This window comes from Cetorhinus maximus, chromosome 2 (genome assembly GCF_964194155.1).
Source record: "Cetorhinus maximus chromosome 2, sCetMax3.hap1.1, whole genome shotgun sequence".
In the NCBI taxonomy this organism is placed as follows: domain Eukaryota; kingdom Metazoa; phylum Chordata; class Chondrichthyes; order Lamniformes; family Cetorhinidae; genus Cetorhinus; species Cetorhinus maximus.
The window spans coordinates 134,567,178-134,580,133 of NC_135880.1; the positions used below are offsets into that span (position 1 = coordinate 134,567,178).

At 46.0% G+C, this 12,956-nt stretch overlaps 1 protein-coding gene across 1 annotated transcript in view; it reads right to left on the reverse strand.

Moving 5' to 3' along the window:
• Positions 1–11,498, reverse strand: part of rassf6 (Ras association domain family member 6) — a 69,160-nt gene extending 57,662 nt beyond the window's left edge. The window contains exon 1 of the mRNA XM_078569789.1: positions 11,296–11,498. The gene's annotated coding sequence lies outside the window, so the exon portion shown is untranslated. The remainder of the gene's footprint in view (positions 1–11,295) is intronic.
• Positions 11,499–12,956: the final 1,458 nt, after the last annotated feature.

A 12,956-nucleotide genomic window follows, 5' to 3' on the forward strand; every position in this document is an offset into this window, starting at 1 on the left:
GCAGGAACCCAGGAACCTAGAGAGGGATCCATTCAGCATGCTATTGTTGAGAGGGATGTACTAATCCAGCAACAGGTCAGCTGAGGGAACCTAAGTAGTTGAACACAGAACATATGCCTGGCAGTGCACCAAGCCTGAGCCTTCACATGGAGGTCGACCAATTCAACATTCTTCACAATCCTACCATCACATGGACATGAATTACTGACTCCAGCCGCCATTGGCACTGGTGAGAACCTGATGATATCTATGTAAATTGTAAATAGTGTTTGACATTGAGATGTAAAGTGCACACTAAAAATAGAAACAAACCCGTTACTTTAATTACACTGTGGCTGAGACAAAGTATTTACAAACCACATAGATTACAAACCACAACGACCCATACAGGACTACTTGCGTGTCAAACAGCATAAGCACCAAGTGATAGACAGAGCTAAGCAATCCCAAAACCAATAGATCTATCTAAGCTCTGCAGTCCTGCCACATCGTGAATGGAGGTAGACAATTAAACAACTCATTGGAGGAGGAGGCTCCACAAATATCCCCATCCTTAATGATGGGGGAGCCCAGCACATCAGTGCAAACGATAAGGCTGAAGCATTTGCTACAATCTTCAGCCAGAAGTGCCGAGTGGATAATCCATCTCGGCCTTCTCAGGAGGACCCCAGCATCACTGGTGCCAGTCTTCAGCCAATTCAGTTCAGTCCACATAATATCAAGAAATGGCTGAAGGCACTGAATAGTGCAAAGTCTATGGGACCTGACAACATTCCGGCAATAGTACTGAAACTTGTGCTCCAGAACTTGCCGCACCCTTAGCCAAGCTGTTCCAGTACAGCTACAACATTGGCATCTACCTGGCTATGTGGAAAATTGCCCAGGTATGTCCTGTACACAAAAAAGCAGGACAAATCCAACCTGGCCAATTACTATCAGTCTACTCTCCATCAACAGTAAAGTAATGGAAGGGGTCATCAACAGTGCTATCAAGCGGCACTTGCTTAGCAATAACCTGCTCAATGATGCCCAGTTTGGATTCCGCCAGGGCCACTCAGCTCCTGACCTCATTACAGCCTTGGTTCAAACATGGACAAAAGAGCCGAACACCCGAGTGAGGTGAGAGTGACTGCCCTTGACCGAGTGTGGCTTCAAGGAACCCTAGCAAAACTGGTGTCAATGGGAGTCAGGAGGAAAACTCTCCACGGGTTGAAGTCATTCCGAGCACAAAGGAAGATGGTTGTGGTTGTTGGAGGTCAGTCAGCTCAGCTCCAGTACATCACTGCAGGAGTTCCTCAGGGTAGTGTCCTCGGCCCAACCATCTTCAACTGCTTCATCAATGACCTTCCTTCCATCATAAGATCAGAAGTGGTGATATTCGCTGATGATTGCACAATGTTCAGCACCATTTGCGACTCCTCAGATACCGAAGTAGTCCATATCCAAATGCAGCAAGACCTGAACAATATCCAGGCTTGGGCTGACAAGTGAAAATTAACATTCGCACCACACAAGTGCCAGGCAATGACCATCTCCAACAAGAGAGAATCCCTGGATGTTCAATGGCATTACCATCATTGAAACCCCCACTATCAACATCCTTGGGGTTAGCATTGACCAGAAACTGAACTGAACTAGCCATATAAATACTGTGGCTATAAGAGCAGGTCAGAGGCTAGGAATCCTGCGATGAGTAACCTCCTGACTCCCCACATCCTGTCCACCATCTACAAGGCACAAGTCAGCAATGCCATGGAATACTCCCCACTTGCCTGGATGGGTGCACCCACAACAGTCAAGAAGCTTGACACCATCCAGCACAAAGCAGCCTGCTTGGTTGGCACCACATCCACAAACATTCACTCCCTCCACCACTGACGTGCAGTGGCAGCAGTGTGTACCACCTACAAGATGCACTGCAGGAATTTACCAAGGCTCCTTCGACAGCACCTTCCACCATGACCACTACGATCTAGAAGGACAAGGGCAGCAGATACATGGGAACACCACCACCTGGAAGTTCCTCTCCAAGTAACTCACCATGCTGATTTGGGGATATAATGCCATTCCTTCACTGTTGCTGGGTCAAAATCCTGGAACTCCCTTCCTAAAAGCACTGTGGGTGTATCTACACCACAAGGACTCCAGCGGTTTAAGAATGCAGTTCACCACCACCACCTTCTCAAGGGCAACTACGGATGGGCAATAAATCCTGGTCTAGCCAGAGAGGCACACGTCACCCGAATGATCAATGCGATGTGGTGTCTTGCGAACGCAGACACCACTTTGACGTGCCTGCCTTGTGGCCTCAGAGGAGGTGGAGGCAGGCCATCCTCAGCTCAGAAGCTGTGAAGACCATAGTGGTTGGCCTTGTCATGCAGGGACCCACTGGGGCCTTTCCTATGACTGCGTTGCCTACATCTCTGTAAGGGCAGCCATTGTCACTGGCACCTGCACCACAGATGCTTCCTCTGTCAGATGGGGTGGGGAAGCCGAGGATGATGAAGGTCCCACAAGCTGCATGGAACTCACATCCTCCTCTTGAACATCCTCAGGCCTTGGTCAGGTTTTGCGCTAGGCACAGCTGGCACCCCCTCCAACCACTGTTGGGGCCACCTGGGCAAGTGTTCTGTTCAGGAGCTGTACACAGCTCCTCATGAACTCCATTGACATCAGCACTTAGGCTTTGAGTTGACTGGTGCATACAACAGAGAGATCTGTGCGCCCTGTGCAGGATAATCAGGCTGTTCTTACATGCGCTCCAGGTGCTGCCCCATGGGGCCACTCTGTCATGGGCTCGAAGCCCCGAGATCACCTGCTCCATGGACTCCTCCATTCTCAGTGCATGAGCTTGCAAAGCCTCAGAGAACTCCAACAGATGGCCACACATCTGTTGCCACTTCAAATGCTGAGCCCCAAACTGTGACTCCTGAGGCCCTTCCCCTCTGCCCTGCAGAGCATCACTGTGACTGTCCTCCCTCTCCGAGGGCTCCATCCACAGATGCTGCTGCCTCCGACACCTCATCCTGCACACCTGTGTGCTTGTGCTTCTCACCCGGTGCCACTGACCCTACTGCTGCACATGGACCCACCGAGTTGCACCTAGTATCGTCACTGGTGCCTGGTGTATTAGTCAGATGTGATGCTGCATCCTCAGATATCCCTTCTTCCTAATATCCAAGGGATTTCTCTGCTCGTAGGAATGGGCGCACCATGCTGGGACCTGTGTAACGCACAAGAGAAGCTCATGAGGGATAGGGATGGAGACCCTGAAAATTCCTCAATGACAGGCAGTCCACAGCACCATGTGCTTGGCATGCTGTCAGATTAGGATTTCAGCACATGTACAGTGCCACCCACCCAATATCCCTCCCCACCAAGACCATTCCCCCAAACACCAACAAAACACCCACCACCCACCATCATACCATGCTTGCATAAGCCTCTTCCATGGCCATCGGCATCTGGAATGCAGGACTTGCCATCACCAACACACTCTTGTGAGGGGACCTTGCAATGTTCATAGCCCTTTCCTCCACAGCCCATACTGCCCTTAGCAGCATTGTCCCACCCCTGGCGCCCATTTTTCCTGCAAGGACAAGAGATAAAGGAGATAAAGCAGTGGTGTGCTGCATGGAGAAGGGCAGCACCTCCACACACAGCTTGAGACAGCATTTATTCTTTGACAGCTGAACCATAAGCACTGGGTACTGCTTGAGTGTGCTGGCACACACTCTCTAAGGTTAAGGAGCAGCATTCATCCTGTACCCCCAGAGGCTGTGCATGATCAAGCCCAGGGAAAACACTGAATAGCTGGAGGCCTCACTTACACTTCCATGAAAACTTCTCCGGCATTGCACCCATGTTTGGCAGAGGTCCCCCGAAGCACTCACCATCCCTGCGATTTGTACCCATGCCCTCTTGGTGAGGGTTGTGGACAGCTTGTGGCCCACTGGGTACAGGATGTGCCTTCTGTTGTTGACTGCCTGCACGAGTAGACTGAGGTCCCGGTTGGAGAATCTTGGAGCTGACGAGCCCCGGGTCTCCTGTGTACTCGATTGGAGCATTCTGGCATTGGAATAGATGGGTCAGCATGTATGTTTGCCTTGCGTGAGCTGCATTATTAGCTTGACATGATTGCATGATAGCGAGGAGCTGGTTAGTTGGGGCGTGAATACCAGTAACGCTGTGTTCACTGTGTGTATGCTCGTTGGCCTCACCCTTACTGTGCGAATGCTGACATGAATGCATTGATACTGTGTGGCAACCTTCTCAGGGCAGGGGGGGCAGTGCAGAGCTCTTTGAGGGGCACATTTGCATTGGGATATTATACGGCTAGGAGTATCCAGGGGAGTGCTCAGTTGTTGCTCTCCTCTGTTGATGTTGTAGGGATAGGTGTACTGTGTAGAGCTGAGGGTTGGCTGTGGGGAGCTGGGCAGCTGGGCTCAATTGCAGCACTCTGCTGGGACTTGCTGCAGCTGCACATGACAGATTTCAACCATTTGCAGAGCAGTACAGCAACAGAGCTGGGTATCTGAGGCAGCAGAGCGGGAGGGTTGGGAGTTTACTGAGGGCTCCTTCATGCTGGGCTAATTCATGCAGGTACATTGAGCCATTGGCCAGCAATGACATCAACAATGACAGCTACTACTCACAGTATGAAGTTCAGTCAGCACTTCCAAAGATACTTGACACTTTACTGTTAAACTCTTGCCGCACAAAGGTGCCAGTGGAGGTGGACATTTTATCGGGCCCATGCCGGAATTGGCCTGTCTCCCACACCTCCATTTCTGCCTCTTTGTTGATGCATGAAAGGGCAGGCTCATTTATACTCCGTCCCCACTACCCCCAGGTGAAAATCCCGCTGGCTGGCACTGCTGTGACAGGAGGCAAAATTGTCATGTTGGGAAAATTCCTGACTCCTGATTCCCGCCTCCATGGTAAAAATCTGACACAAATACTTTGATCTACACTGTCACCCTATTTCCCCTCATTCTATCTTCTTTCCCATTTTCTCTCTCTCCTGTTTAAAACTTAAAATATATTTTACTTTTTTTCCATCGAATTCAATCGATTCCAACTCAAACAACTCTCATTTTCCTAAGACAAAATTTTAAGTGTTTAAATTTTCCTTTTTTCTGCCTCATGACCTTAGAAAACATGAGTTTTTAATTAATTGAGAAGAAGCTTCACAGGATTTTTAGGTGATCAAAGGCCCAGCCAAGGAAGATTAAGAACATGTCTTTGACAACTAGGGCAGTCTTTAACTCATATTCATGTATCAGAAGTAGTGCTTCCAAATTAATATGTATGGGTATGAGCATCCTGACGTTATCACGCACTTGCGTGATATTTCGCTTTGGGGGCGTGCACGGCAGTCGAAAGCACGTCTGCCGACAATTAAGCAGGCAATTAAGCCCATTAATGGCGCAATTGAACATGATTTTCATGGCCCGTGAAACCTTTTGCTTGGCAGACGGGCGAATCGGCCATATGGCCTTTACATTTTTCATGAAACCCCATTCGGAAATAAAATAAAAATAAATATCTGGGGACAGCATTTTTATGATGTATGCTTTCAGGTTCTTGATTGTGCTGCATGGACATCTTTTTCCCGCTTTTTTATGCTTTATTTTATTATTTGAAGGTCTGCAGCTCCCTGAGGCAGCTGTCTGTCTTCAGGGAGCTCTCTCACAGCACTCACCTGCGCCCGTGATGACGTTGTTGCCCACCCTCTTCCCGCCCTCACCCTGGCAGCACTGAGCTTTTCAGTGCGCGTTTCACGCTGCCTGCCTGTTAATTGGCCAGCCAGTGTGAAATCGTGGCCGGGGGCTGATCGCGGTCAGGGGCCCGTTTCCCGACTGCTCTCGGGCCTGCCTGACAAGGGAAAAATTCAGGCCAGAGTTAATGGATGGACTTTAATGAAATTGATGTGGGTTCAGCCAATGGTTGGAGAACCGGTGGGAAACCTGTGTTGCTTCTGAAGGGAAGACCCAACTGTTTTAAGTGCCTAATGAGAAAGTGGAGATTAAGAGGCTGGAGAGAGGGAAATAGGGAGGGAGGGAGAGAGACTGGATAGATTTGAGAGAGAGGGAGAGTTTGGAGAGAGAGAGCGGGAGAGAGTGGAGAGAGCTGTAACTGGGCGAGTTTCTACCATGGGCCTGTTCCCACCTCCATTAATAGTGGAAGGCTTTTCCACTGCTGGGAGACTGGGTCTGGCTGCCAGGTTTCCCGTGGCAACAAATTGCATTAAATCCAGCCCTATAGTCCAGGTCAGAACGGATGAAGGATTATCGACCTGAAACATTAACACTGTTTCTCTCCACAGATGCTGCCTAACTTGTCGAATATTTCCAGCATTTTCTGTTTTTAATATATTTGGTTACCTGGGTTTGGAGGAATTAACTTTTCTGCTACAACTAAAGGATTAATTCCAGTAGGTTTTTCATGAAAATACCAACCTTGCTGCTGCTAACCTATCAATGCAACATAAATTTTTGAGTATTCATCACCACTTTGACCAGTCGAACCTCCCCAGGTCTCTTGGCACTGCTGGCAGTGTTGAGACAGCTGTTCTTATCAAATTTCGTTCTAGTTATGCCTTGTTGTTATGCCAACTCATGTATTAACAAAGAGGAACACTGGGTTAAGTAAGTGCTTTGATAAGGGCTCATTCCTTTGTAAATGAACCTGCCTAGTAACTTCAAAAAGACACAACATTCAAAACAGGTCTCATATTTCAATAGTGCTATTGACTGCATAAACTGGAGCCTTCAATGGAAATTTGATCAAAAAGCAGAATACTTTTGCTAAGTCTGAACAAAGAAGAATGTTTATATTTTCTTCAATATCATAAGGAGGTTGGGAAAGCACTAGGGAAATTAACAGACAACTCCAATAAATTAAATGCGCACCAATCAGTGCCCTTTTAAAACCCAAAGCCCCCTGCATGTAGCTCAGATCCCTCTTTCAGACAGCTATCTCCTGATCCAGTGGTGTGTGGAAGCTATCCTTTCTCCAGCCCTAACTCATTGTGAAGTATGGCACAGTGCAAGGCTAAATTCCTGGGATCGGATATTTTGCATTATGGCTAAATAACGATGCAAATTACACTGCACCTATATTAAATTTACAACTGACATTTGGAAATAGTGAAAGTTGAACTATCCCCGGGTTAAATTGAATTGTCCCAGGGTTAAAGGTGAATTATCCCAGGTAAAAGCTGCAGTACCCAGTATTAAAATAGAATTATCCCATGTGCTGTAAATATGAAGTTTGTAAGATTGTTATGTTTTGGGACTGTCAGTGAATGGGGCCATGTGTCCGAATCCTGTTCAACAACAATTAACCTGGGCTTTGTTGCTGTGGGGGCTGTGAGACCCAGATTGATTTACTGGGAGGAAGGTGCAAGATTTTCACACCTGCGTGCAATTGTAAGGGCATCCATGGTGATGGTGGATATACTTTTTGTCTCCAAGTTTCACAAGGAGGTGCCTGGAATCTTAGGCTTTATAAATGGTTATATTTTTAACTGTCTATTTAATTTCAAGATAGAATGGAGTTGGGGATCTAAAGGATAGCTAATTAGCATTTCCACCTGGATACAAGGCCCATGTAATTCACATTGCCATGGGGGTGGGCTTTAGGAGGGGATAGTTCATGGAAGCCATTGTAGGATTTGATTTCAGGCATTCCTATGATAGTCCTGAGCCTCACAGGCACAATATATCTGCAAGAATCTGAGAAAGAGAGAAACAAAGGGAGAGAGAGAGAGAGAGAGAGAGAGCAGAGAAATAGAGGCAGCCAGTCTCTATTGTTCAACATGCAGAATGCAGGTGGGAGTTCACGTTCAAAGTGAAGGGACCAAGTTTGTGATGATTTGAATGAGGCTGGAAGAGTCGCCTAGCTTTGGCTAGAAGAAGGGATCTCCAGGATAATCCTCACCGTGAAAGTCAGTTTGGGGATTTGAAGTTATCCAGCTGGAGGAGGAAAAGGAAACAAGCCATTGAGAGCTATGAATAGCTTCGGACTGGTTGCTGGAGAATGAAGTGCTCAGTTAAGGTATAACTGTGGCGGGGGTTTTTTGGTTGTTATAAAAGTTAAAAGAGAGAAGATTTTCTGTCATCTAGAGTTTAACTGGCCTCCTAAAACAGTGTTTAGTCAATGTTGTTTTGAGTTTGTCTTAAAATGTGAAGTCTTGTCATGTAATCCTTCCAATTAGTCACTGGAAATTCAAATATCATTTTAAAAATTATCGGTATCTACGGGGTTGGTAACACAGGGTTACAGTTGAATTGTCCCATTTTTAAAGTAGAATTGTCCAAGGGTTAAAGTGAAGTTAGTCCAAGGAAGCTGAATTGTCCCAAGAAGAAAGTTAAATAATCTCTGGCAGTTTTGGAAACTGCACCTTTACTAGGAACCTGTTTAGTGGAATTATCTTTAGACCCAAAGATTACTTTCCACTTGAGGTTTTCCTCCATGTATGTTAATATCTCCTGGCTTTTTACAAACTATTCTATCCAACCTTGTCACAGACTGAGACACACAGGGCAGAATTTAATCCAGGCAACAGGGTCTTGACAGCTGACTGAGCTGGCAAGAGCCCTGTGTTGCCTCCTTTGGGAAAGAGCCGCCATATTAAGTGCCAGTCAGGCTCTTAAGTAGCCAGTGGCAGGCCTTCCTCAGGATCAAGGAGCCCGGGGGCAGACATCCCAACCCGAGAGCTTCTGGCCAATCAGAGGCTGGCATGCAGCTATTTGTGGTAGGCAGCCACCAAGAGAGTGGTGGTAGCTGCCAGCAAGGCACCCACCAGAGGCCCAGGATCAACAAGGAGCCCAGACCACAACTGAGTGGGGGCAGAACGAGGGCCACGGGCTAGGGTTTGCGGGAGCTGGGGGGGGAAGGAACTAGAGTCAAGGGCAGGGCAATGGCTCTCAGCGGGCCTGACCTTCCGAATGCCAGATCCCTCGATCAAGCACCGAGTACCTGCAACAAGGGCCCTCTCCCACCACCCCCCCACCCCCCTGCCACCCCCCCTCTCCCCACCCCCCACCCCCTCTCCCCACCCCCCACCCCCCCAGCCAACTTCACCAGGAGCCCACAAACTAACATGCCAGGCTCGTGGATGGCCCTCCTGCCTGGCCCGCCACTGGTTGAATACCAGCGGTGACAGGATGAGGCCCTTAAGTCGGCATTAATTGCCCGCTTAAGGGCCTCGATTGGCAGTGGGGCGGGAAGTCAGTCCATGAGCCTTTCCACCATGGACCTAATTGGGCCAAAGGCAGGAAGGTGGCAGGATCCCCACCTGGCACTCCCCCACACAGAATGGATGGAATGCTTATGGTGGGTTATTTATTGGATTCCCACTGGCCCCAGCATACAGTGGGTACTGCTGCCTGTTTTTGGGAGCTGAAGACAAGCTGCTTCTGTGGGACAAAGGGTTGTTAAACCTGCTATTGCCTGCTCAGTGCGCTGCCTTCTCCCTATTGTCCCCAGTAGTTGACTGGAGAAGTGTTCACTTTCTGCAATAACAGCCTGGCCAGGGACAGACAAACTGGTTTCATCACTGCATTCAATCTAACCATCCTGTCTAAGTGGGAACCTTATCCAATGATCTGCTTGATTAGCAGCTCTTGAGTTGGAGGGACATAGGGCCCAAACTTCTAATTTCTTTGGGCAGAAATGAGGCACAATTCTGAAGTCAATGGACAAGAAAATCATGCACAGCGTAAAGCGGGCTGCTGTGAGGTGTTAAGCACTACTGCTGGAGACCATTTTCATCCCCATTGACTCTTTGACAGTTTGAATCCCTGAAGATGTGAGGAACCCTGTACTAGATTTCCGCAACATGGTGTCACCCCATTAATATTCTAACAACTCTCAGTCCTTGTTTAGTTTCTGATTTCACTTTCAAAGGGTGTGCCTATCTAACAAGTAATTTTAAATAATTATTTCATATTTTAAAATACGAGGTAAAGGTGATGCATTCAGTAATCTGTTTCTCGAATTCTGGGACTGAGATGTTCTGGTCCAATCCTGTGCTTTCCTAAATTCCTATGACTGTTGAGGTTTTCTTCCATAAACTCCCAACACTACTCGCTGTTTGAAGATATTTAAAATCTGACTGAGCGACACCTTCTTCAAACTTGCTTAAATTCACTTGTCATCACGTGCTGAATTTTATTCAGAAGAAATGAATCCCTGAGTAATATACACATTTCAGGGGCCACACAACCAGTTCGAGAACAGATCCCAAAGGATTAGACACAGGAGGAGAGTATAGATAAAAATCAACAAAGGCCCAGAGATGGAGAGATGAACAAAGGCTCACACACCAGTGGATATGCTGGTTGTTTGGAGCTGTAAAGGAGTTCAGCTGTGGTCAGCTTGTGAACTTGGTTTTCTAATCTATCTTGATTACTAAGAAAGAGAGGATGAAAGAAAAGGAAGTATTGTGCAAAACTTGATCCTGCAAACAGGTAATCATATTCCCACATGATCTTTTTTCTTAATGTTGCTCAAGGGATAAATAGTGGCCAGGACATCGACAGAATCCCCCTGCTCTTCTTTGGAATAGTGCCATTGTATCATGGAACCTAAATTTGGTGCCCTGGTTTAATGCCTCACCCAAAAGATGAAAGATTTGATTATATTGGAGGTACTGTGTTAAGTACCCTGTTTCATTTTACTATTTATTAACTTTTCACATTTCAGACTGGGCCCAAACAGATAAGCTACAACATAAGTCAGCTGGAAAGTATTTCTAAACTAAACCAGCAGATTAAATCACAGGAATGCTATTTCATTCACAAGTTGTAACGTGTTATGCTTTATCATAAGCCTTAGACTGACAAGGTTAACATGGCAGATTTATGAACTATATTGAGAAACAGCACAGCAGGAACCTAATCTCGGTGATGACCCTTGAGATACAGCAAATTAATACACTAAAATAAGTATTATTATAACATTGCACTTTGGGCTCTCATCTTGTTATTATAAACTAACATGGTGCCATATCAGTTTGCACAGAGACGGTTGTAAAATGTATGTGAGTCAATGGCTCTCAGTCTTGTGCCATGACTGCAGATATATCAGGTTGTGTTAAAGTCCTAGCATTCGGGTAAGTTTCAGGGTTAATACGAACGCTTGAACTTGCAGAAGTAATCTTGAAACCACATAACTGAGTTGCTTAGTCTCTGAGTTCTGACCTTCTTATTCATGGACTAATTTAACAAGGAAAGGGTCAAAGGAATTATGATAAACACACATCCTTAATCCTTAAATTTCACTTACCTGAGGAAATCTGAAGTATAAATTGGTGTGCTGTACTCGCTCATAGGTCCCTTCACTTGATCCATTCAAGCACATGACAGCTGTAGAACTACCTGTCAGCTCACCTCTAAAATATGGAAGATCCTCAAGAAAAAGTTAATTATTCGATAAGGTAAACTGTTGGGCTTGAAATTTGACACACCCACCACCAGCTGCCCTGTGCATTTTGGGAGTGTTTACTTTGTTATTATAAGCAGCTGATACAAACACACCCACATTGGCATGCGATTAGAGAGATGATTGCATACCTGTGTGGGAAGCTGTTAAAAGAATGCATTGCTTCTATAGAGGAACTTCCTGTTGCAGATTAACTCCTGCACCAAGTTTTTTTGATGCAGCACAACTAAACTGACTGGCCTGTAGTTGCTGGGCTTATCCTTATACTTTTTTTGAATAAGGATGTAATGTTTGCAATTCTCTAGTCCTCTGGGACTACCCACTTGGCTAAGGAAGACTGAAAAATTATGGCCAGTTCCTTTGCAATTTCCGCTCTCACTTCCCTCAGTATCCTTGACTGCATCTCATCCAGTCCTGGTGCCTTATCAACTATAAGTACTTAAGTAACTTTAATCTATCCAATACCTCCTCCTTTTCAATTTCAAACCCATCTAGTGTCTGGATTATCTCATCTTTTACCATGGCCTGGGTAGCATCTTCTTCCTTCATAAAGATAGATGCAAAATATTTATTTAGTACTATGCCCTCCACCTCCATGTGTAAATCCCCTTTTGTTCCCAGAGACCCTACTCCTCCTTTTACGACTATTTTACTATTTATATGCCTATAGAAGACTTTGTAATTCCGTTTTATGTTAGCTGCCAGTCTCTTTTCATCTTCCCTTTTCGCTTCTCTTATGTGCTTCTTCACCTCTTGTCTAAACCTTCTATATTCTGCTTGGTTCTCAATTGTATTTTCTACCAGGCACCTGTTATAAGCATACTTTTTCTTCTTCATCTTAATTTCTATCTCCTTTGTCATCCAGGGAGCTCTGGATTTGTTTGCCCCACCTTTCCCTTTTGAGGGAATATACCTTGACTGTGCCCGAATCACCTCTTCTTTAAAGGTAGCCCATTGATCAGCTATCGTTTTTCCTGCCAACCTTTGACTCCAATTTATTCTACCCAGATCCTTTCTTACATCATTGAAGTTGGCTTTTCCCCAGGCAATTTTTCTTACTCTGGATTGTTCTTTGCCCTTTTGCAAAGTCAGCCTAAAACATATGATTTGATGATCACTGCTACCAAAATGTTCTCCTACTGACACTTGATCTACTTGGCCCACCTCATTTCGAAGAACCAGGTCTAGCAGTACCTCCTTCCTCATTGGACTGGAAACATACTGCTGAAGAAAATTTTCCTTAACACACTCCAGGAACTCTTGCCCCTCTCTGCCCTTTACACTACTATTGTCCCAGTCTATATTTGGGTGATTAAAATTCCCCATCATAAGTATTCTAGAACTTTTGCACCTTTCTGTAATTTTGTTCTATTGCATCCTTCCCACTAGTCGGTGGCTGAGAGACTACACCGAGCAATGTAATTGCATCATTCTTTATTCCTGAGTTCTAATCAAATGGACTCTGTCCTTGGCTCCTCTTGGACATCTGTTTTCTCCAGCACTGC